The 25,302-nt window shown below is 48.7% G+C and overlaps 1 protein-coding gene and 1 long non-coding RNA gene across 6 annotated transcripts in view; one reads left to right on the forward strand and one right to left on the reverse strand.

Annotated features, from left to right (window-relative positions):
- Positions 1-3,420, reverse strand: part of LOC144249094 (uncharacterized) — a 61,309-nt gene extending 57,889 nt beyond the window's left edge. The window contains exon 1 of the mRNA XM_077791206.1: positions 3,256-3,420. The gene's annotated coding sequence lies outside the window, so the exon portion shown is untranslated. The remainder of the gene's footprint in view (positions 1-3,255) is intronic.
- Positions 3,421-4,648: 1,228 nt separating this feature from the next.
- LOC113177952 (uncharacterized) lies at positions 4,649-24,828 on the forward strand. 5 transcript variants are annotated; one of them, XR_013342164.1, is made up of 7 exons: positions 4,649-4,952; positions 6,042-6,222; positions 7,237-7,522; positions 22,762-23,097; positions 23,209-23,425; positions 23,566-23,736; positions 24,115-24,828. It is a non-coding gene; the product is annotated as an uncharacterized LOC113177952 (long non-coding RNA). The 5 variants fall into 5 exon arrangements; XR_003300156.2 differs by lacking the exon at positions 4,649-4,952 and having other exon boundaries at positions 5,227-6,222; positions 22,762-23,106; XR_003300154.2 differs by lacking the exon at positions 4,649-4,952 and having other exon boundaries at positions 5,227-6,222.
- The last annotated feature ends 474 nt before the right edge of the window (positions 24,829-25,302 follow it).

Genomic DNA, 25,302 nt, shown 5'->3' on the forward strand with positions numbered 1-25,302 from the left:
CTCACAACAAGTGTTAAGGTATTTAATAGTACAAGTGTAAAGGGTGAGCAGATGTTATTTGAGTCTTTGCTATGCTGTGTGCTGGGGTTGGGGGTTGCAGGGGGAAGAGGGAGAGGGAGAGGGAGAGAGAGAGAGAGAGAGAGAGAGAGAGAGAGAGAGAGAAAGAGAGACAGAGACAGAGAGAATTTCCTAAATTCTTTGTCATTGCAATTGCTGGGCTCCATGATTAGGAATGTCACCAGTGGAAACAGGACTGGCTGGGGCAGGGGAATCTCAGGCACAAAGAGAAAAGGACATTCAGCTCATATCCAGTTAGAGAATTTAGGTCGACAACGTGAGTGTCTTATTATGACATCTGCATGCTGCTGTTGAATCTGTATCGTACTGTGATCCCTGTCAGGGTGCGGGGCACACCTTCAATCCCAGCTCTTCTGGGGACTGATACCAGGGACCATAAGTTTAAGGACAGCCTCAGAAATCTAGCAGAATCCTCTCAAACTAAGAAATAGAACGGACTGGGATGTGGCTCAGTGGTAAAGTGCCCCTGGGTTCGATCCATAGTGTAAGAAATAAAAAATAAACTAAAAAAGAGCTGGGATATGGCTCAGTGATATAGCACTTGCCTAGCATGTGAGAGGCCCTGGGTTTGACTCCCAGCACTAAAAACAAAAATCAAAAGTTCTGGTTACTGATTTGTGGAAGTATGTATTTAATGTTGATCATACCAATGGCTCTATAGGCTCCCTAAGGGTAGGGGCTTGTCTGTAGTGCTTTTCCTATATCCATAGTGCCCAATAAGGTGCCCGACACATCACAAAGGCTCCCAGATATTAGCTGAGTTAACAAATGAATACATGAATGGGTCTGTGCCAGTCCATGTTGTGGCCGTGTTTGCCGTTTGTGCACGCGACAGCAGGAGCAGGGCAGAGCGCTGCTAGAACCTAGCTTGAGAAGAGAACCAGAGAAGCTGCCTCCCCTCGATGGTCCAGGGCTGGAGGGTGTGAGATGGAGTGTGGGGCAGGCGAGGCGGCTGGCATGACTACCCACAGGACACTCGGAGCCCCAGGGAGAGCTCTGCCTGACACCACAGCTTCGCCAGGCCTCCCCGGATCCTTAGTGGCCTCTCCTGGGCCTTAACATCCTCATCTGAAACACGGTGAACCTAGGCTCAGTGGTGCACACACGTGACTCCAGCTACTCAGGAGGCTGGAGCAAGAGTATCACAAGTTTTAGGGAGACGCCATCTCAAAATAAAAAATCAAAAGGGCTGGAGATAGAGCTCAGTGGTGAAGCCCCCTGGGTTCAACCCCCAGGACTGCAGTGAAATAAATAAATAATAAGACATGATGAATGACCTTTCTTCTCCATGGCAGGTCTGAAATTCGGACATTTTAGAAAGGTATCTGAGCCCCAAGAGCTTGCCAGAGACAAACCACGGCAAGATCTTCTGCCTACGAAGTAGAAAACAATTAAGTTTTAAGATATAAAGTATCGCTCCATTCCAATAAAACAGTCAACGTGGGTTGGAGGGGGGCGGGTATCTTCTGGCCAGATTGAGACCAATTAAACGTCTTTCAGACATCATCCTTTCCCTGCCTAGAAATCAGTTTCCAGGCCTCCTATCAGAACAACAATATTCTCAACCAGGCCTGGCCTTAGCGTCCACCTCTGGCTATCCCAGGGAGTCCTCTGATCAACATTCGCAGTTAGCATGGAAGTCCTCACAGCCTCCCAGACTGTCACAGATTTTTTTTTGGGGGGGGGGCAACTAGCAGAATCATAGGAAACCTAGAATTAGGTAAGAAAGCAAAATTCCCCCAGAGAATTCAGAGAGAGCTACAACTGAGCATCTTAAACAATCACTGTGTAAGAGCAGAAGAAAGAAAACCCACAATTCAAAAAAATGTCTATCTATAGATGCAACATCTTAGAGATGAATATTAGGGACTAATTTCAGCTTTCGACTCCCACATCTCAAGATGTCACTTTGAAAAGCCAAAGGTTTTATCCACAAAACCACCAGTGAGTAAAGAGCCGTCACATTCCTACCCTCACACACACAGTAAGGTATCTACTCTCTGATAAACGGCAATTGCAAATAAATCTCATTTAATCTCTAAAAGCCACAATAAAAATCTTCACCCTCCACGGCAGAGCCTCCAGTTGTGTATGCAGCCCTGCCGGTGCCAGAACACAACAGGAGGCACGTTTTCTTCTCAAGCATCTTACATTGACCTTCTCTTTAAAAAAATGTAGGAGGGAGGAGGAGAGGGGAAAACCCAACCCCTCCCACCCCATTCTCTGTACAAATCGGCCAATAAATCTAACGAGGAGACACAAGAGGAAGGACAGAAGCCAACAGGTGGAAAAGGGCTTTTTGTTTCCTTAGAAATGCTCAGACACTTGATCTGTGCTGGGGGTGCTTGTCTCGGGGTGTCCTGAACGAGGGTTTTGTCATCGTGATGGTGACGATGGGGATCAGGAGGGCACTGGTACTTGGTGATCCCACAGCGTCTCTAGCTTGGCCATCTCTCCACTGTGTTTTAGACACAGTGATCTGTCCTGTTTTGCTAAATCCCGGGGAGGTGGGCAGCATCCCCAATCCGCTTTCTCTCGTTTATGCAGGTGGGGAAACTGAGGCTCGGGCACCCCCGGCTGCTTTACAGTGTCTGCGACTGGAGAGATCCCTGAGGCTGGAAAAGTTTGTGGGTCGTCTGGTGGAGAGTTCTCTGGCTCTCCCTGGGAGAGTCTGGGCGGGGGCTGAGGACCGGCTGACTCCCCTCCGCCACAGGCGTGCCCAGGCAGCGTGTGGGAAGTCCACACTCCCACAGACCCCGGCAGACTGGCACACACAAAGCTCGGTGCCATCTCTGCAGTCACTCAGCACAGCCCGGCCAGCCCTGGCTCAGCCTGAGGAGGCTCGGCTGGAGGCTTGCAAGGCCGCCCTGGCTCGGCTGGGCTTCCCCAAGGAGGGCTCTGCCCTCTCTCCCTCTCTCCCTCCCACCCTCCACCCTCCTCCCACCCGCTCCTTCCACCCCTTTCCCCCACCCACCCAGAGGCGAGACCGTGTTCCTGGGGTTCCCTGGAAAGAGGGGCCATCCCCAGCCCTGAGCGCCTGGGAGAGACTGGCCGGGGCAGCACGGGAGCTCCAGTCGCGGGACCCCAGCGCTCTCCTGAGCGGCGCAGGAGGAGACCCCCACTTCCAGGCACAGGCGAGCCAGCCTGCACCCAAGAAGGAATTGTTAGGGCTCTTACCTTTTTATGAGGAGAAATTCTGGAGAATCATTTCAGAAACTGAGGGGGGAAGTGAATGAAGACAAAAAAGGCCCTTTTCCTGCCATCCCCGGCCTCCTGGTATCAAGACACCAGGACAACATCAAAGCAACTTAGGGGGAACACTTTAGGGGCCTATTGTCTGCTCTGGTCTGATCTGTTTTCCTTCTGACTCCCCCCTCGCTGCGGTGACACTTGGTACGGCCCAGGCATTCATGCCAAGTAGCTTTCACACATGGAAGCTTGTCTGAAGCAATTGCTGACAAGCCACAAACAAGACATTCCCCTCCCTCCTCCGCACCCCCACTCCTCCCCCCTCTGCGCACCCCCACTCCCCTCCACCTTTCCCTCCTCCCCTCCCGTCTCCCTCCTCCTTTCTTCTGAATGCAAACTAAAACTCTCCAGTGACAGGCCCGGCTTGCAGGCTGGGCCTAGCTGCACAGGCAGGCACACACACACACACACACACACACACTCACACGCCAGCAGCTCAGCTAGTTGCTGCTGCACTGGTGGAGTTGAGAGACAGGAAAAAGCCCAGGCTGAGTTGGGGGCGGGGAGAGAAAGAGAGGGAGAGCCAGAGCAGAGCTGCCTCCCGGGTCCTGGTAAGATGGAGAGGAGCCGGAGCCCTGGGAGACACAGCAGGGCCACCACGTGTGCCCAGGGACACAGACTCCAGGCCCACTGAGCTCCAGGAAGAGTGACATGAATGACCCGACAAAGGAAAAGCAGAGTCCCATCAGTTGGGGATCAGGGGAGGGGGAGCTGAGAGGGGAGGACCCAGGACTGGGTTTGGTGAATGTCTGGAGGGTTTCCTTCTCTCCTGTTGAACCCCGAGGATCCGGTTTCCTTGGCGTACCATTGAGCACAGACCTGTGCACGAGGCAGAATACAACCGTGAAATGTGTCAACGTGTGAGTGAACTTAACTGTGGGCTCAACTTGTGCCCAGGATATTTTTAAAGTGGAGCTTTTCTTTCTTTCTTTTTCCTTTCTTTCTTTCTTTTTTTTTTTTTTTTTTTTTTTTTAGCAGAAACCCTAGAGAGCAGTAGCAGAGAGAATAGTAACAAGTAGTGTGAGCTGGGAGAGCTGTGAAGTGTGATGCTAAAGTTACTGATTGTCAGGCTGCTGGAATTTACGGAGGGTGGGCCTGGGAGTTGGAGGGGGAAGGGTGAGTCTCTGTGAGCTGTTTTCTAGGAATGAGGGGGATGAGGTAGGATAATGAATATGGCAAGAAGCAAGCAGGAATTTGATTGGTGTGGAGGGCGGAGATGGGGGGAAAGGGGGGAGAAGAGGGAGGGAAAGAGAAACATCACTGCATTAAAAAAAAAGGAGAGAGAGAGAGAGAGAGAGAGAGAGAGAGAGAAGCCCAGAGACTGAAACATGCAGCGTAAATGGGATGGCAAAGGAAGCATAAGATGTGAGCAAAAAAGCACAAAGGATGTGCAGATTCCCAGCTGGCGTGAAGTCACAGGGCCCAGAAGACCAGGAGGAGGACGGCAGGGTGACTGTGAGTCAGCACTAGGTCTCCTCGGCGGAGGCCAAGACGGCTACCCTGACGGACCACAGGTTCGAGACCAGAGCTGCGTTTTTGCATGAAGGTTCCTGATACCCTACCCCTCAGGATCTTCCTCTACAAAATGCCAATCACGTGAGCGCACATCACTCGTTCCTTCATAGGTGAGGAGCAAGGAGGAACCCAGGGCTTTTTTGATACTTGATATGAGCTAATGACCTGTCACTACCTAAAACTCACCACGTGAAGGACTTCTCGTTCCTTACGCCTGAGCTTGCTCCTTCACTACTGCTCATCCCTGGAGCTGTCTGACTAGACTCCCAGGCACCGTGACGATGGCGGCGGTGATGGTGATGACCATGACTTTTTACTGAGTATTTACTTGTTCTCAGCATTTTCCCAAGAATTGACACCAGGAAGTCATTTCTACTAAGACCATCTCCATTTACAGATGGTTTTAAAATGAGGCACACAGAGGCTTAGTAAGTTGTCTGAGGTCACATATAGCAAGATAGAGGCAGAGTTGAAATCCAGCTGAGCTCCGCGTGATGCACAGCCTTCGCACGCACCTCCACGTTGTGCTCCTCACTTGAGCAGCCCAAGTTCTCCATGACACACAAGTCCAGTTGGCCACATGAGCCCTCAGTTCTGCACCCCAGGACTGGGTTGGATCTTCTCACTCTGAGCCAGGGGAACTTCCGACCTTCCCTCAGATGCCACTGACTCACCCCCGGCTTCTAAGTGGTGGTGACTCACTCTCCACAGGGTCACCTTAACCTTTGGTGACAATTTAGACTGCCAGGCAGTGGGGAAAGGCACCTAAGACCAGAAAAGTCTCCCTTCCTTAAATAGAAGAACATATTTTCAAAATTTAAAAAAAGCAAACAAAAACCAACCACCGTCATACTGATGACCGCTAGCGTGTATTAAGCACTTACAGGTAGATTAGAAAAATCTCCATTAGGTAACAACTAGTACTGCTTCCACTTGTGAGGTGAAGAGGCTGAGTCATGGTTGAGTAACTTGGCAAGGTCACGTGGCCAGGAAATGGTGACTGAGATATGACCCAGGCAAAGGACCTTTCTGGAGGTAGAGGATCCACAGTCTGCTGTCCTGCTAAGAGGGCAAAAGAGTGGCTCTAGTTATTATTAAATGCAATTAATATTAATAATAAGTAATTATTTGTCTTATTATAACTAAATGCTCAATGAGAGCATGAAGAGGGAAGTGACCCTAACCTAGTGTTTTTGCAGGTACTTCTAAACCTCATGATCTCTCCCATGGATAACTAGTGTCTGCTACCTGGCAGAGGGCCGAGCAGGCTAAGCCTCGGGGTCGGAAGACACAGGTAGGAACACCAGGTCAGACCGTCAATGTCTTTAGCACCGGTGACTTCCACCTGCCGATCTAAGGAGAGAAAAGAAAGCCCAGTGGGTAAGTGAGCAGGCAGGTTCATGCACAAATGTCCCTAAGTTCATGATGCCAGGCCTCCGGGTGCTGAGCCTGGAGTGTAGCTGACGCCCAGCTCCCTTAGCAGAAGGCCTGGAGGCTAATGCAGACGCTGCCTCCCATCCGTCGTGGGCCTGGGCCTTGTTCTCTGAGCCTTGGCTCCTCAATGACAAAATGAGCCTGTGCTCTGTGCTGGAAGACCCTTTCTAGCCCCTGGTGGGGGGGCTCTAACGTTGTCAGGTTGAGCCCGGTGCATGGGTGCCTGCCTGGGATCCCAGCAACTCAGGAGACCGAGGCCCGAGGACTGCACATTCGAGGCCAGCCTCAGCAAGTTAGTGAGTCCCTGTCTGGGGACGTAGCTCAGCGGTGAAGCACCCTGGGTTAAACTCCAAAGATGAAAAAAGGGCTGTTGGGCTGACGAGGAAAGGTCTGGAAGCCCCGGTTGCGGGTGAGGTGTGTGTTTGGGCCCAATGTGCTTCTGTGGGCTGGAGAGGTCAGTGGCAAAGGGACGGGCAAGAGGCCCTCCTTGGGCTCTCCGGCCCCAGTGCAGCAGGCCTAGTCCTAAACACCTTCTGCCTAGGGCTGTTTTCCACTTTATTCTGTCTCACCCCAAGAACTCCCACCATTATCAGTTCTCTCGCATTGATAACGATGCCCTTTCGGCTTTCGTGAGAACTATTTCCCCCTCTCCTGTCCTGCAAACCCCGAGTTCATGTAAATGCCCATTTAGATGAGAGGGTAAAAAGGGAAAAACAGGAGAAACAGACAGATAGCTTTGGAGCTCAGGAGGCTCTCTGGTGTAAGGTTGGCCTGGTTGTGTGTGTGTGTGTGGGGGGGGGGGTTACTCAGAGCCACAGAAAGATCAGGAACACTAGGAAAATCCCGAGGAGCTGGGAGACTCTCGGGACTTGATCTGGGACGAGCTTGGACTGAAGGGACCTGAGGGACCCTGACTTCATCTTTCCCATCCGCCTCCCTCCTTTTTGGTGTCTGGCACAGGCTTGGGGTGGCTTCCCGCGGCTTCATCCTGGGACTCAAGTTCCCTTCAAAATGCAGGAGAATGCTCACATCTCTAGACGTCCAACTTGCAATCACCCTTAAAAAGACAGCCCCTTCTCCCTACCCGGGGACTGAACAGCGGGAAGAAGGTGGGTGTCCGACAGCTGGGGCTTCTCTCTCCTCCACGTTCCGGAAGGAGAACTGTCTGGGAGAAAGGAGAGAATCAGCAGAAAATGAAGAAACGAATTTCGAGATTCACCAAGTTAGAGCCACAATTTTGAGGCAGGTAAGATTAGAATCCAACTAATCTGAAAATAACCCATCTGGAAATAACAAATGAAATATATAAAAACCGTGATTAAAAGGCAGGGTGAGGCTTGCTGCATTTTAGAAGTAAAAGATTTGGATCCTGATATCGGGGTGCTCACGAACGAAATGAACTCGGTTGAGTTTTTTGACCTTTCTGAGTCAGTTTCCAATGAGTTACTTTGTAAATCGTCTTTGTCAACAGTAAAATTCTATACCCATTTTAGCAGGTAGCATTTCATAGGAATAATACCTGATAATAGTGCCAACGATGTGCAGGCATATTCTTTGCTTGGGTTATCTCGTTTAATACTCCCAACTCGCCCTATAAGGAGAGTACTACCCCAAGGACACAATATCAACACAGTGTAATGCCGTATTTATGAACTTGGTCTTTACAGCTAAAAAATGTGGCGTTGAGCTAGGGGCTCTGCCATCCTGAGATTGTGGACAAGTTACCCAACCTTTCTGAGCTTCGATTTCTCCATTTGTAAAATGAAGATATTAATAGTACCTTCCTCATGAGATTATTTTGAGGATGAAATGAGATAATGAATGCATGTGACAGAATTAGCACAGTGCCCAGCATATAAAACGTAATCAACAAATGTTAGATGTTCTATTTGTTCTCATTTTACAGCCTTAGTGAGATTAAGTGCTTAGCTCAAGGCCACACAGTTCATAAACAGAAGGGGTTCAAACTTGATTCTGTTTGATCCCAGACCCTGTTCGTTACTGCTGTTTTATATTGTCTGTATTGCCATCGATCTTTCTGACCCACAGATCATTGAAGGGACACACTATTTATATCACCTTTTAAAAATATTATTTGACAAGACCCCTCAAAGCAATCCATATTGGAGTTAAATGTCTCGGAAGGGCATGGTGACAAACTCATGTTTTAGGACTTGAAAATTATTCGTTTACTTTTCGCCTTCTACTCAGCTAAGCGTCACGTCAGGAAGGAGCATTAAGTGGCAGAAGGTCCGGCACAGAAGAAAGGACAGGGCATCCAAGGGATCCACAGACTGAAACGCGCTTCGCCCAAAACTCTGAGATTGTAGAAAATTGAGAACTACATTGTTTACGTATAAAACGTGTGTAAGGAGACAGGAATCAACCTTAAAAATATGAATTAACAAAAGGTGCACATTGTTGAGCTTCTGTGAGAGGTAAAAATAGACTGTCATCATGGTAAGGAAGAGAGATTTCCCTCTCCTTCAGAATAAATGAACACAACTTGATTCTTTCAACCTGTAAGTAGTCAGGAGAGTAGGCAATAGGTGCCCATTCATCCTGCAATCGGACCAGAGGCTAAATGCCCCAAGATCTTAACATGTCATTTAAAAAAAAAAACTTTTAAAAAATCTTTATTTTATTTATTTATTTTTATGTGGTGCTGAGGATGGAACCCAGTGCCTCGTACGTGCTAGGCGAGCGCTCTACCGCTGAGCTACGACCCCAGCCCAACACGTGATTTTTTATACACATTGATTATTCTTGCTTTATCTGGGTGACTTTTTGATTAAGTTCTAATTTCTACCAAATGCCTAGGAAATGCTTTTGGAGGGTCCTTTCTAACTGATAAAGAATGATCCAAGAGATTTGCTCAAGGTCACGTGTGTTCCATTCATAGTGATAATGGTCACCTGAGTGGGTGAACTAAGTGTAAGTTGAAGTTGTGTCAATCTCATTAAGAGACGTCCTGGCACACTGAGTGTGCACTCTCACGCACATTCCTCTTGGGAGGAAGATCAGCCTGGTCAGACATTATTAAGTCTCCCAAATACAAAAGTCTTAGGGTGTCTGTTAGGGACAAGGTACATCTGCAATAACACGACTGGCATTTTTGTTCCGCGTTCCCCACCCCCACTTCTAACTGGGATGTAGAAGGTGGAAAACTCCGAGAGAGGCGTGAGGATCAGTGTTGACCCAGGCGAGGAGGGTCCCCACCAGAGCGCAGGGCGGTGGCGGTGGGCTGTTGGTAACGCCCCTTCCGTGAGGTCTGCCTCTGTGCAGAGCTGGCTCATCAGAGCAGAAAGAGGCGGCGAGCTACCAGGGGAGCCACTGGGTTGAGTAAACAATGAGCCAATTTCTCCCCTAGGGAGCACCTCAGAGGGACGTAATGAACCACGGAGAGAAACTCTCTGCAGCCAGGAAAGGGACTGCCTCTTCTGGCCAAGCTTGGCTGCTGCCCTGGCCTTGGGGAGTGGACAAGGGGGTCTAGATGTGGTCTGGGACACGGAGGGGCTAGGTTTAGAGCCTACAGAGGCAGTGGCTCCCCGGACCACCAGCCACAGCTCAGCAATGCTCTGCTCAGACGAGTCCGGGTTTAGTTGAGGCTCCTCTGAGAGGGTTCCTTAAAGGACTTACCAACCAGCTCCAGAGCTGGAGCTGTTCTGCCCCACAGAGCCAGGAGGAGATAATTGCTCTGAGACGAAGGTAGCTGTATTCATAGTTCATCTGAACCTGAGGTCCCGGACCTCACCTCCTAAAGTGGAGACAGTGCCATTATCTCAGCTAACGAGCGTTTAATGATAGAAGAGCACTGAAGCCGGGGAAGGAAACTCATCTTCTGTGTCTTGTCTTCTGCCGACGATGGAAGGCAGACCTTTCACCAAGACAAGAAGTGCACTCAGGGCTGAGTGGAGGTGATGTTTCAGATTCAGAAAGTGTTTTCTGTTGGTGTTTCGGGCAAAGCCTTGCTAGGCTGGGGACACCCAAAAGGGAAATCCCCTGTCCCTGTCCTAAAGGGACACTTTCTCTAGTGGAAAAGAGGGATCCATCAGTGACCATCGTGAGTTAAGTGAAGCCGCAGACATCGTAAACATTCTGAAGTGTCTACTCAGCGTATTCCTTCCACTTAAAAAATAATCATCCCTGAGCTATCCTTTTGGATAAACTTTTCACTAATATTTATCCTATGCCACCAGTTCCCTTGGCCAATCAGATCTCCTCTCCCAGACATTTAAAACAAAGACTCACAGAAGCAAGCTGATCTCTATTAGCTCTTGAACCCAGAGGATTGCCCGGAAAATAAAAAGTAACTAAATAAACCTGCCCAGAGAGGTCAGTCTCAGAGTCCACGGGCCTGAGAGAGAAGTCTGATGGGGACTCCCTGGATGCAGAGTCTTTCAGATGTTCCTGATTCCAGTGACCCTTCCTTCCCAGCCCGGACCCAGTCCAACGCGTCCCTTTTGTGGCACTCAGCAGAGGTGGGGTGAAGCTCAGCATTTAGCCCAAGCGCTCAGCGGCCGAGCCTCCACCACTGCTGAGTGCGCGGTGGGGAAAGGGAACGCACAGGGAGTCTGGGGCCCAGTAGGGATCGGGTTTGGTCTAGACCTTGACCAGTGAGAGGGGTTTTAACAGGTTTGGTCTAGACCTTGACAAGTGAGAGGGGTTTTAACAGGTTTGGTCTAGACCTGGACAAGTGAGAGGGGTTTTAACAGGTTTGATCTAGACCTGGACAAGTGAGAGGGGTTTTAACAGGTTTGATCTAGACCTTGACAAGTGAGAGGGGTTTTAACAGGTTTGGTCTAGACCTGGACAAGTGAGAGGGGTTTTAACAGGTTTGATCTAGACCTTGACAAGTGAGAGGGGTTTTAACAGGTTTGGTCTAGACCTGGACAAGTGAGAGGGGTTTTAACAGGTTTGATCTAGACCTTGACCAGTGAGAGGGGTTTTAACAGGTTTGATCTAGACCTGGACAAGTGAGAGGGGTTTTAACAGGTTTGATCTAGACCTGGACAGTGAGAGGGGTTTTAACAGGTTTGATCTAGACCTTGACCAGTGAGAGGGGTTTTAACAGGTTTGGTCTAGACCTTGACCAGTGAGAGGGGTTTTAACAGGTTTGATCTAGACCTGGACAAGTGAGAGGGGTTTTAACAGGTTTGATCTAGACCTTGACCAGTGAGAGGGGTTTTAACAGGTTTGGTCTAGACCTGGACAAGTGAGAGGGGTTTTAACAGGTTTGATCTAGACCTTGACCAGTGAGAGGGGTTTTAACAGGTTTGGTCTAGACCTTGACCAGTGAGAGGGGTTTTAACAGGTTTGATCTAGACCTGGACAAGTGAGAGGGGTTTTAACAGGTTTGATCTAGACCTTGACCAGTGAGAGGGGTTTTAACAGGTTTGGTCTAGACCTGGACAAGTGAGAGGGGTTTTAACAGGTTTGATCTAGACCTTGACCAGTGAGAGGGGTTTTAACAGGTTTGGTCTAGACCTTGACCAGTGAGAGGGGTTTTAACAGGTTTGGTCTAGACCTTGACAAGTGAGAGGGGTTTTAACAGGTTTGATCTAGACCTGGACAAGTGAGAGGGATTTTAACAGGTTTGATCTAGACCTTGACCAGTGAGAGGGATTTTAACAGGTTTGGTCTAGACCTGGACAAGTGAGAGGGATTTTAACAGGTTTGGTCTAGACCTTGACAAGTGAGAGGGGTTTTAACAGGTTTGGTCTAGACCTTGACCAGTGAGAGGGGTTTTAACAGGTTTGGTCTAGACCTTGACAAGTGAGAGGGGTTTTAACAGGTTTGATCTAGACCTGGACAAGTGAGAGGGGTTTTAACAGGTTTGATCTAGACCTGGACAAGTGAGAGGGGTTTTAACAGGTTTGATCTAGACCTGGACAAGTGAGAGGGGTTTTAACAGGTTTGGTCTAGACCTGGACAAGTGAGAGGGATTTTATCAGGTTTGGTCTAGACCTTGACAAGTGAGAGGGGTTTTAACAGGTTTGGTCTAGACCTTGACCAGTGAGAGGGGTTTTAACAGGTTTGGTCTAGACCTTGACAAGTGAGAGGGGTTTTAACAGGTTTGATCTAGACCTGGACAAGTGAGAGGGGTTTTAACAGGTTTGGTCTAGACCTGGACAAGTGAGAGGGGTTTTAACAGGTTTGATCTAGACCTGGACAAGTGAGAGGGGTTTTAACAGGTTTGATCTAGACCTGGACAAGTGAGAGGGGTTTTAACAGGTTTGATCTAGACCTGGACAAGTGAGAGGGATTTTAACAGGTTTGATCTAGACCTGGACAAGTGAGAGGGGTTTTAACAGGTTTGATCTAGACCTTGACCAGTGAGAGGGGTTTTAACAGGTTTGGTCTAGACCTTGACAAGTGAGAGGGGTTTTAACAGGTTTGGTCTAGACCTGGACAAGTGAGAGGGGTTTTAACAGGTTTGATCTAGACCTGGACAAGTGAGAGGGATTTTAACAGGTTTGATCTAGACCTGGACAAGTGAGAGGGGTTTTAACAGGTTTGATCTAGACCTGGACAAGTGAGAGGGATTTTAACAGGTTTGATCTAGACCTGGACAAGTGAGAGGGGTTTTAACAGGTTTGATCTAGACCTGGACAAGTGAGAGGGGTTTTAACAGGTTTGATCTAGACCTTGACCAGTGAGAGGGGTTTTAACAGGTTTGGTCTAGACCTGGACAAGTGAGAGGGGTTTTAACAGGTTTGATCTAGACCTTGACAAGTGAGAGGGGTTTTAACAGGTTTGGTCTAGACCTGGACAAGTGAGAGGGGTTTTAACAGGTTTGATCTAGACCTTGACAAGTGAGAGGGGTTTTAACAGGTTTGGTCTAGACCTGGACAAGTGAGAGGGGTTTTAACAGGTTTGATCTAGACCTTGACCAGTGAGAGGGGTTTTAACAGGTTTGATCTAGACCTGGACAAGTGAGAGGGGTTTTAACAGGTTTGATCTAGACCTGGACAGTGAGAGGGGTTTTAACAGGTTTGATCTAGACCTTAACCAGTGAAAGGGGTTTCAACAGGTTTGGTCTAGACCTTGACCAGTGAGAGGGGTTTTAACAGGTTTGATCTAGACCTGGACAAGTGAGAGGGGTTTTAACAGGTTTGATCTAGACCTTGACCAGTGAGAGGGGTTTTAACAGGTTTGGTCTAGACCTGGACAAGTGAGAGGGGTTTTAACAGGTTTGATCTAGACCTTGACCAGTGAGAGGGGTTTTAACAGGTTTGGTCTAGACCTTGACCAGTGAGAGTGGTTTTAACAGGTTTGATCTAGACCTTGACAAGTGAGAGGGGTTTTAACAGGTTTGGTCTAGACCTTGACAAGTGAGAGGGGTTTTAACAGGTTTGATCTAGACCTGGACAAGTGAGAGGGGTTTTAACAGGTTTGGTCTAGACCTGGACAAGTGAGAGGGGTTTTAACAGGTTTGGTCTAGACCTTGACAAGTGAGAGGGGTTTTAACAGGTTTGGTCTAGACCTGGACAAGTGAGAGGGGTTTTAACAGGTTTGGTCTAGACCTGGACAAGTGAGAGGGGTTTTAACAGGTTTGATCTAGACCTGGACAAGTGAGAGGGATTTAAACAGGTTTGATCTAGACCTGGACAAGTGAGAGGGGTTTTAACAGGTTTGATCTAGACCTTGACAAGTGAGAGGGGTTTTAACAGGTTTGGTCTAGACCTTGACCAGTGAGAGGGATTTTAACAGGTTTGATCTAGACCTGGACAAGTGAGAGGGGTTTTAACAGGTTTGATCTAGACCTTGACCAGTGAGAGGGGTTTTAACAGGTTTGGTCTAGACCTTGACAAGTGAGAGGGGTTTTAACAGGTTTGATCTAGACCTTGACAAGTGAGAGGGATTTTAACAGGTTTGATCTAGACCTGGACAAGTGAGAGGGGTTTTAACAGGTTTGGTCTAGACCTGGACAAGTGAGAGGGGTTTTAACAGGTTTGATCTAGACCTTGACAAGTGAGAGGGATTTTAACAGGTTTGATCTAGACCTTGACAAGTGAGAGGAGTTTTAACAGGTTTGGTCTAGACCTGGACAAGTGAGAGGGATTTTAACAGGTTTGATCTAGACCTTGACAAGTGAGAGGGATTTTAACAGGTTTGATCTAGACCTTGACCAGTGAGAGGGGTTTTAACAGGTTTGATCTAGACCTGGACAAGTGAGAGGGATTTTAACAGGTTTGATCTAGACCTTGACCAGTGAGAGGGATTTTAACAGGTTTGATCTAGACCTGGACAAGTGAGAGGGATTTTAACAGGTTTGATCTAGACCTTGACCAGTGAGAGGGATTTTAACAGGTTTGATCTAGACCTTGACAAGTGAGAGGGATTTTAACAGGTTTGGTCTAGACCTTGACCAGTGAGAGGGGTTTTAACAGGTTTGGTCTAGACCTGGACAAGTGAGAGGGGTTTTAACAGGTTTGATCTAGACCTGGACAAGTGAGAGGGGTTTTAACAGGTTTGATCTAGACCTGGACAAGTGAGAGGGGTTTTAACAGGTTTGGTCTAGACCTTGATAAGTGAGAGGGGTTTTAACAGGTTTGGTCTAGACCTGGACAGTGAGAGGGGTTTTAACAGGTTTGGTCTAGACCTTGACAAGTGAGAGGGGATTTAACAGGTTTGGTCTAGACCTTGACCAGTGAGAGGGGTTTTAACAGGTTTGGTCTAGACCTTGACAAGTGAGAGGGGTTTTAACAGGTTTGATCTAGACCTGGACAAGTGAGAGGGGTTTTAACAGGTTTGGTCTAGACCTGGACAAGTGAGAGGGGTTTTAACAGGTTTGATCTAGACCTGGACAAGTGAGAGGGGTTTTAACAGGTTTGATCTAGACCTGGACAAGTGAGAGGGGTTTTAACAGGTTTGATCTAGACCTGGACAAGTGAGAGGGATTTTAACAGGTTTGATCTAGACCTGGACAAGTGAGAGGGGTTTTAACAGGTTTGATCTAGACCTTGACCAGTGAGAGGGGTTTTAACAGGTTTGGTCTAGACCTTGACAAGTGAGAGGGGTTTTAACAGGTTTGGTCTAGACCTGGACAAGTGAGAGGGGTTTTAACAGGTTTGATCTAGACCTGGACAAGTGAGAGGGATTTTAACAGGTTTGATCTAGACCTGGACAAGTGAGAGGGGTTTTAACAGGTTTGATCTAGACCTGGACAAGTGAGAGGGGTTTTAACAGGTTTGATCTAGACCTGGACAAGTGAGAGGGGTTTTAACAGGTTTGATCTAGACCTGGACAAGTGAGAGGGGTTTTAACAGGTTTGATCTAGACCTTGACCAGTGAGAGGGGTTTTAACAGGTTTGGTCTAGACCTGGACAAGTGAGAAGGGTTTTAACAGGTTTGGTCTAGACCTGGAAAAGTGAGAGGGATTTTAACAGGTGTGGTCTAGACCTTGACCAGTGAGAGGGGTTTTAACAGGTTTGATCTAGACCTGGACAAGTGAGAGGGGTTTTAACAGGTTTGATCTAGACCTTGACCAGTGAGAGGGGTTTTAACAGGTTTGGTCTAGACCTGGACAAGTGAGAGGGGTTTTAACAGGTTTGATCTAGACCTTGACCAGTGAGAGGAGTTTTAACAGGTTTGGTCTAGACCTTGACCAGTGAGAGGGGTTTTAACAGGTTTGATCTAGACCTGGACAAGTGAGAGGGGTTTTAACAGGTTTGATCTAGACCTTGACCAGTGAGAGGGGTTTTAACAGGTTTGGTCTAGACCTGGACAAGTGAGAGGGGTTTTAACAGGTTTGATCTAGACCTTGACCAGTGAGAGGGGTTTTAACAGGTTTGGTCTAGACCTTGACCAGTGAGAGGGGTTTTAACAGGTTTGGTCTAGACCTTGACAAGTGAGAGGGGTTTTAACAGGTTTGATCTAGACCTGGACAAGTGAGAGGGATTTTAACAGGTTTGATCTAGACCTTGACCAGTGAGAGGGATTTTAACAGGTTTGGTCTAGACCTGGACAAGTGAGAGGGATTTTAACAGGTTTGGTCTAGACCTTGACAAGTGAGAGGGGTTTTAACAGGTTTGGTCTAGACCTTGACCAGTGAGAGGGGTTTTAACAGGTTTGGTCTAGACCTTGACAAGTGAGAGGGGTTTTAACAGGTTTGATCTAGACCTGGACAAGTGAGAGGGGTTTTAACAGGTTTGATCTAGACCTGAACAAGTGAGAGGGGTTTTAACAGGTTTGATCTAGACCTGGACAAGTGAGAGGGGTTTTAACAGGTTTGGTCTAGACCTGGACAAGTAAGAGGGGTTTTAACAGGTTTGATCTAGACCTGGACAAGTGAGAGGGGTTTTAACAGGTTTGATCTAGACCTGGACAAGTGAGAGGGGTTTTAACAGGTTTGATCTAGACCTGGACAAGTGAGAGGGATTTTAACAGGTTTGATCTAGACCTGGACAAGTGAGAGGGGTTTTAACAGGTTTGATCTAGACCTTGACCAGTGAGAGGGGTTTTAACAGGTTTGGTCTAGACCTTGACAAGTGAGAGGGGTTTTAACAGGTTTGGTCTAGACCTGGACAAGTGAGAGGGGTTTTAACAGGTTTGATCTAGACCTGGACAAGTGAGAGGGATTTTAACAGGTTTGATCTAGACCTGGACAAGTGAGAGGGGTTTTAACAGGTTTGATCTAGACCTGGACAAGTGAGAGGGGTTTTAACAGGTTTGATCTAGACCTGGACAAGTGAGAGGGGTTTTAACAGGTTTGATCTAGACCTGGACAAGTGAGAGGGGTTTTAACAGGTTTGATCTAGACCTTGACCAGTGAGAGGGGTTTTAACAGGTTTGATCTAGACCTTGACAAGTGAGAGGGATTTTAACAGGTTTGATCTAGACCTTGACAAGTGAGAGGGGTTTTAACAGGTTTGATCTAGACCTGGACAAGTGAGAGGGATTTTAACAGGTTTGATCTAGACCTGGACAAGTGAGAGGGGTTTTAACAGGTTTGATCTAGACCTGGACAAGTGAGAGGGGTTTTAACAGGTTTGATCTAGACCTTGACCAGTGAGAGGGGTTTTAACAGGTTTGGTCTAGACCTGGACAAGTGAGAAGGGTTTTAACAGGTTTGGTCTAGACCTGGAAAAGTGAGAGGGATTTTAACAGGTTTGGTCTAGACCTGGACAAGTGAGAGGGATTTTAACAGGTTTGGTCTAGACCTGGACAAGTGAGAGGGATTTTAACAGGTTGGTCTAGACCTTGACCAGTGAGAGGGATTTTAACAGGTTTGATCTAGACCTGGACAAGTGAGAGGGGTTTTAACAGGTTTGATCTAGACCTTGACCAGTGAGAGGGGTTTTAACAGGTTTGGTCTAGACCTTGACCAGTGAGAGGGGTTTTAACAGGTTTGATCTAGACCTGGACAAGTGAGAGGGGTTTTAACAGGTTTGGTCTAGACCTTGACAAGTGAGAGGGGTTTTAACAGGTTTGATCTAGACCTGGACAAGTGAGAGGGGTTTTAACAGGTTTGGTCTAGACCTGGACAAGTGAGAGGGGTTTTAACAGGTTTGGTCTAGACCTTGACAAGTGAGAGGGATTTTAACAGGTTTGGTCTAGACCTTGACAAGTGAGAGGGGTTTTAACAGGTTTGGTCTAGACCTGGACAAGTGAGAGGGATTTTAACAGGTTGGTCTAGACCTTGACGAGTGAGAGGGATTTTAACAGGTTTGATCTAGACCTGGACAAGTGAGAGGGGTTTTAACAGGTTTGATCTAGACCTTGACCAGTGAGAGGGGTTTTAACAGGTTTGGTCTAGACCTTGACCAGTGAGAGTGGTTTTAACAGGTTTGATCTAGACCTTGACAAGTGAGAGGGGTTTTAACAGGTTTGGTCTAGACCTTGACAAGTGAGAGGGGTTTTAACAGGTTTGATCTAGACCTGGACAAGTGAGAGGGGTTTTAACAGGTTTGGTCTAGACCTGGACAAGTGAGAGGGGTTTTAACAGGTTTGGTCTAGACCTTGACAAGTGAGAGGGGTTTTAACAGGTTTGGTCTAGACCTGGACAAGTGAGAGGGGTTTTAACAGGTTTGGTCTAGACCTGGACAAGTGAGAGGGGTTTTAACAGGTTTGATCTAGATCTGGACAAGTGAGAGGGATTTTAACAGGTTTGATCTAGACCTGGACAAGTGAGAGGGGTTTTAACAGGTTTGATCTAGACCTTGACAAGTGAGAGGGGTTTTAACAGGTTTGGTCTAGACCTTGACCAGTGAGAGGGATTTTAACAGGTTTGATCTAGACCTGGACAAGTGAGAGGGGTTTTAACAGGTTTGATCTAGACCTTGACCAGTGAGAGGGGTTTTAACAGGTTTGGTCTAGACCTTGACAAGTGAGAGGGGTTTTAACAGGTTTGATCTAGACCTTGACAAGTGAGAGGGATTTTAACAGGTTTGATCTAGACCTGGACAAGTGAGAGGGGTTTTAACAGGTTTGGTCTAGACCTGGACAAGTGAGAGGGGTTTTAACAGGTTTGATCTAGACCTTGACAAGTGAGAGGGATTTTAACAGGTTTGATCTAGACCTTGACAAGTGAGAGGAGTTTTAACAGGTTTGGTCTAGACCTGGACAAGTGAGAGGGATTTTAACAGGTTTGATCTAGACCTTGACAAGTGAGAGGGATTTTAACAGGTTTGATCTAGACCTTGACCAGTGAGAGGGGTTTTAACAGGTTTGATCTAGACCTGGACAAGTGAGAGGGATTTTAACAGGTTTGATCTAGACCTTGACCAGTGAGAGGGATTTTAACAGGTTTGATCTAGACCTGGACAAGTGAGAGGGATTTTAACAGGTTTGATCTAGACCTTGACCAGTGAGAGGGATTTTAACAGGTTTGATCTAGACCTTGACAAGTGAGAGGGATTTTAACAGGTTTGGTCTAGACCTTGACCAGTGAGAGGGGTTTTAACAGGTTTGGTCTAGACCTGGACAAGTGAGAGGGGTTTTAACAGGTTTGATCTAGACCTGGACAAGTGAGAGGGGTTTTAACAGGTTTGATCTAGACCTGGACAAGTGAGAGGGGTTTTAACAGGTTTGGTCTAGACCTTGATAAGTGAGAGGGGTTTTAACAGGTTTGGTCTAGACCTGGACAGTGAGAGGGGTTTTAACAGGTTTGGTCTAGACCTTGACCAGTGAGAGGGATTTTAACAGGTTTGATCTAGACCTTGACCAGTGAGAGGGGTTTTAACAGGTTTGATCTAGACCTTGACCAGTGAGAGGGGTTTTAACAGGTTTGGTCTAGACCTTGACAAGTGAGAGGGAGTTTAACAGGTTTGATCTAGACCTGGACAAGTGAGAGGGGTTTTAACAGGTTTGATCTAGACCTTGACAAGTGAGAGGGATTTTAACAGGTTTGATCTAGACCTTGACAAGTGAGAGGGGTTTTAACAGGTTTGATCTAGACCTGGACAAGTGAGAGGGGTTTTAACAGGTTTGATCTAGACCTGGACAAGTGAGAGGGGTTTTAACAGGTTTGGTGGGAGAAGGCATCTCCAGGAGAGGAAAGGGTGCCTCCCACTGAGAAGGCAAGAAGGTGGTATTAAGGTGTTACTTCTACACTCCATTTCCCCTCTAATTTCCCACCAAGCTCCAGAATGGCAGGCTAGTCTGCTCCCTGTGACCTGCAGGGCAAATCTGGCCCGCTGCCTGTGTTTGCATAATACAGACTTCAAGATGAAAATGGGTTTTACATTTTAAAATAAGGTTGTAAAAAAATCAAAAGAAGAAGAATATTTCATGACACGTGAGAATCATATGAAATCCAGGCTTCAGTCTCCATGAATAAAGCTTTATTGGAACACCACCGTTCATCCATTCATTCAGGAATTGTCTATGATTGCTTTCCAATGACAACCAGAGTTAAGGAGTGGCCACAGAAACCATGTGGTCTGCCGAGCCTCAACGATTTCTCTCTGGTCCTTTGCAGAAAAAGGCAGCTGATGTATATATAGTTTTATAATATCTATTTCCATATTCATACCTTCAGAGGTTTCTTTTGGACATTTGTGAAGATGCAGCCTCCAGAGGAAGTATAACAGAGAAATAGCGTATCAGCACATATTTGAAGGATCGTTTGAGAGTGACCCATAATATTTGTCAGTGACCAAAGAAGTGAAATTGTGTGTTTTGCATCTCACAGAACATGCGGGTGTGTGTATATAGTTTGAAAAAATATGCAACCATCTATAAACATTGGCTACTTCTGAGATGTGAATTATGAGGAACTTTATAAAACAATAATAACAAGAGTAACCACCTTGTACTGACCGTTCACTATGTGCCAAACACGGTGTTAGTGTTTAGTGTATACATCTATCATCTTATTTAAATTTTCCAAAAACCTGATGATATAAAAATTATTATTGCCTTCATTTAACAGATAAGAAAAGTGAGACACAGAAGAATCAAGTGATGTGTCCAGAATCACACAACTAATATCAGGAGATCCAGAACGTGAACAAAGGCAATGCGAACCTAGTGCCCTTACTCCTTCTGACACAGCACACTTTTTAATACTGACCACGTGTGACTTTTGTACTGCATGTGTGTGTGTGCGTGTGTGTAGGTGATATGTCGTATATACGTATATATATATACACACACTCACGTATATAATACATATAGTCGCAGGATTCCTGGCTCAGAGTAAAGATGATGATAATGAGGAAAAGGAAGAGGAGGAGGAGAAGGATCACATATTTTTTGAGCTCTTCCAATGATTGGGTTCTGATACCACGTACCAGACACTCTGCACGCTAATTGGGAACACATCTGACAGATTGTTATTGCTGTTGTCCTTCTTGTCACAGTTCTGTATTTCCAGGATAGGCTGGGGCTGGGTGTGGGTCCGGGATGGAGCACGGCATCCCACGTCTGTGTCTGGAGGGTCAGGAAGGAGTTGTTCTTAACGCTTCCACCTGTTCCTCGCCACGTCAGGTGGTCAGAGAGTGAGTGAGTGAGGATGGGTGAACCCAGCGACTGCTGGGGTCCGGCAGGGTGGAGTTCTGAGTCTGACTCCAGAACCTGTTGTCTCTGTGGTCTTGCTCTGGTCCTCGCATTGTCACAGTGGGACACATCTACCCCATTTCCTCCATCTTACCTGCTGTGACCAGGCAACAGGGATCGAGGCCCCCGGGAAGCTCTCCCGCCCCATGGCAGGCCTCCCATGGCCTGAGAGTCTCTCATGAAAGATTCACTTCTTTGGCTTAAAACTCTGCCAGCAGAGGTGCCAGATGAAGCCAACGACACCACGGCCACTTGATTTCATGGAATTACAAGATGTTAGAGCGAGGAGTCACCTGGAGTCGACAGCCTCATTATTTCTGCATCTGAGCTGGTTCCTTCCTCTTTCTATCTTCATGGGAGACGTGTCCTGGCTCCTGTCTAAGGCGATGTTTCTCCCTGTTCCCTGCATCCACCTCCCTCCTCCTCGGAGACCTCCCCCCACGGTCCTCTGTTCCCACACCCTCACCCTCCGCTCTCCCAGCCGCGCCCTGGAAGTGTTTAAAGAGCGCAAGTCTCGCTCACCTTTGGGGCCTCACCCCCTCGGGAGTGACTGCCTCACTCCACATCGTTCCCTTTTAGCCAAACTCCTCGTCAGGATCACCCCTAAACTTAGAGGGGTGATGGGGGAACTGAGCGTTTAGGGCAGGCGCAGGTTCACCCGGGCCTGGGCCAGCCTGGAGGAGGAAGCGGAGCGGCACCGTCAGCTGAGGAACGGGAGAGAGGAGAGGGGGAGGTTCACGTGGACAACTGTCTACTTCACAGACTGCCCCAGACCCAAGGTGACTCTTCACCCTGGGTTTGGGTACTGCTCTGAGAATGCTGGCTAGGTGCTGTGGGGAACTGTCCAGTCCCCACCCCACCCCTGCCTTCCTCTGGGTCCTGGGTTTCAACACAGGACAGCGCAGGACCAAGCCGAAGGAGTGGTCAGGGCCAGGCTCCCCAGGCTGTGAGCATCACACCACTTGGGGACCTGCCAGGGGCGTAAGTTCTCAGACCCCTTCTCAGAGCTCTGTCTCCAAGGCCCTCCAGGTGATTCCCGCGAATGCTGGGGTCTGAGAATACCGAGTGGACACTGGGACCCTGTGGAGTGGAGGTCAGACCCAGGGCCATTTGGCACTTACCTGTGATTCTGCTGAATGAGGTTCAGCCCAGGGTAGAAGGGGTCCAGGGAGGTGAGCTTGTGAGCCAAGGTACGGAGATGGGACCACACCAGATCTGAGAGTGCGGATGGAGGCGCTCTAGGAACGAGGGAGGGGAGGGATGGGGAGCCAGTGCTTTGGGGGACATGGGGGTCCCGGAAAGCCTGGTTACCAGGGAACAGAGACCCCTGCCCCCTGCCTACAGAGGGTCCGCCTGCCCCTCCTGGACCCTCTCTCTCCTCCACCCACAGCCTCCCTTCCCGTCACCCTCTCCCTGGACCCTCCAGCTCTACAGGATGGCCTCTCCCTCCGTCTCTGAGTCCACCTCTCCCCACGGCTGCAGGTGGAAGTTGTCACCCGTCCTTTGAAAGACGTTCCTCGAGAGGCTACTGATCAGAGCCAGGCCCTCTTCAGAGCTTGGGGGCCGCCCCTGCCCCCCGACAGTGTGTGCCAGGACCACTCAGCACGGAGCCGAGGGTGGCTTTCTCCTGTCCCTCAGCAGTGAGGTCACAGGGACCCGTGGAAGGCCCCACGTGGCATGGTGGGCAGCTCTCGGCGGGAAGTCCCTTCTGAAGCCCAGAGGATTCCTTCCAGGCCGCGCGCGCAGCCCTGTTTCCCGTGGGACCTTCTCTGAAGACAGAGCCTTCGCAGGCCCCCGAGGCTCCCCGAGAGGCACCAGGTCCTGTGGGTGCGCAGCGGGTGCCGAGTGCACGGGCAGGGGGCTTCTTTTTCCTTAAGGTTCCATCCGAGGACCAAGGTTTCAGCCTGAGCTCTTCTGTTTGCTCAACAGGTGACTTGGTCTGACTTCCTGACTTCCCTTGGTGGTCTGATCTGTAAAACGGGCAGGACAGCCAACGCGGTCACCGTGAGCAGGAAAGGGGAGGACCGCAGCCTGCCGTCCTTCCACAGGCTCCGAACGGCTTTCCTGCTCCTCTGTCCCCTTCTCGCCTCGGCAGAACGGGGCTGTGAACTGGTTTCCCTGGAAAATCCTTCTTATTAAATGGCAGGTAGTGTTTTAAGATATCAATCCACCTTTCCCGGCTCTACTTCCCGTTCCCAGGTCTCTTTTCGTCCTTCACCTGCGGCAGGTGACAAGGCAAAAAGACAAGCACTCGTCAGACCAGGCTCTGCCTCTCACCTCCTCCAGGCCAGGGAAGACCTGTGACGTTCACCAGTGGCCCTCAGCGGCCCTTGTGGAGGAAGGTGTCCGGGCCTTGGCGGGAGGAGGACGAAGGCCAGGCCAGCCCCTCTCCGGGTGCTTGCTGAACCTACAGATCTTGTTCCCTTTGAGCCTGGGGGCGCAGGCCGATCTTTTGAGGTGCGATTGTCACTGCAGGGTGGAGTGGGGATCGGGAATAAAATTCCATCTTAGTTCTGGGCTGATTCAGTTTGAGACTTGACATTTAAAATGCTGTTATCAACCAAGTCACTTCCTTAACCTAAGGGTCTCAGTGACTGCTGACCCATTCCACACTCAGGCCCAGGTGTGACCCGGTTCCCAGCTAGCCAGTCAGCCGGACTTCCCGCTGTCTTCCTCCAGTGGGTCTATCCAGTGCCCTGCCATGTCCCAATATTGCCAAGTATTTCTGGATTCTCTCTCTATTCCCACCTGCACTGCTTAAGATCTGGCCTGATATTTTATTCTGAGTTTGGTTTCTCCCCTCACTATCCCCCTCCCTGTTTGTTCTGTTTACAGAGAGGCCACCGAGTACAGGAGTTTCAAGTTTGTCCCTGAAGGCAGAAGATCTTTCTGAACCTGGCCATCTTGTTGACCTTGGGAAAGTTCATGCATCTCTCTGGAGATGGTGAATGTGACTGCGAAGTTAGATGTTTATAGATCACAGGTGGCCCTGGATACACCCTGTGTGGCTTTACGGGGTCATTACGGGGTGTGTTCCAAGAACCGGGTCACCAGGGACTCACCATCCTATTTAGGATCTGTCATTTACCAACATGTTGTTATATGAAGTCTTCACGGATCGCCCAGTCCTCCAAATAAAGCAAATCCCACGCATGTCCTCATAGCCCGCAGGATCTGATCTCTACCTCATGTCCCATTTCCTGTCTCCCTCTGTCCCCTGCGCTGTCTTGCAGTGGGCTTCCACGGGACACTCTGCGCATGCTGTTCTTGCGTCTACTGTGGCCTTGGTCCCATTGACACCCATCGGGCCCCCCAGCCATGCCCGGGGAAGATGGTGCCCTTCTGCCTCCTGCATTATCCACACTTGGCTGTCACTGTCAGTCCAGGGCAAGACACTTCTCTTTACGTGTCTGCCTCTCCTATTAGACTATGAACCACGTGAGGGAAGGAACGATGTCTTAGTCATCTTTCAAATGCATAATGGACATTACCAAAAAAGTCTGTTCAATGCACTGATGAATCAATATAACATACTAGAAAATCAATAAAATGGAAGTCAGGTTTCTTGGAAGGTGAGTCACCTCCTGGTGTCTCGAGTCCCACCGTTCTCAGAACGCCACACCAGGCCCTCCGAGAGGCATTCCACTAGTGCTCCCAGCCAGCTTCCTGGCTCTGTGAACGTGTGGTCATCTTGCCAGCTGTGGTCCGCAGGTCTGTGACCTCAGAAACTGCAGAGGCTGGACAGGAGCCCAGTCCAGGGCCAGCCTAGGCAATCAACAACACCACATCTCAGAATGACCAAGGGACCGGGCACACAGCTCAGTGATGGAAACCCCAAGTCCAATCCCAGTACCAAAAAAATAAAAAATAAAAGGACGCGTGACCATGCTCTGGCCTGGGTTGGGGCAGCCTCATACCAGTCCCCTATTAAAATGCAGGTTCCCTGAGGGCAGGGGGTAGCTGCCCAGCTCCCCATCCCCTGGCTTCCTGCAGACTGGCTGCTCAGCGTCATTCAGCGAGTCA

This window comes from Urocitellus parryii, chromosome 11 (genome assembly GCF_045843805.1).
Source record: "Urocitellus parryii isolate mUroPar1 chromosome 11, mUroPar1.hap1, whole genome shotgun sequence".
NCBI classification, from domain to species: domain Eukaryota; kingdom Metazoa; phylum Chordata; class Mammalia; order Rodentia; family Sciuridae; genus Urocitellus; species Urocitellus parryii.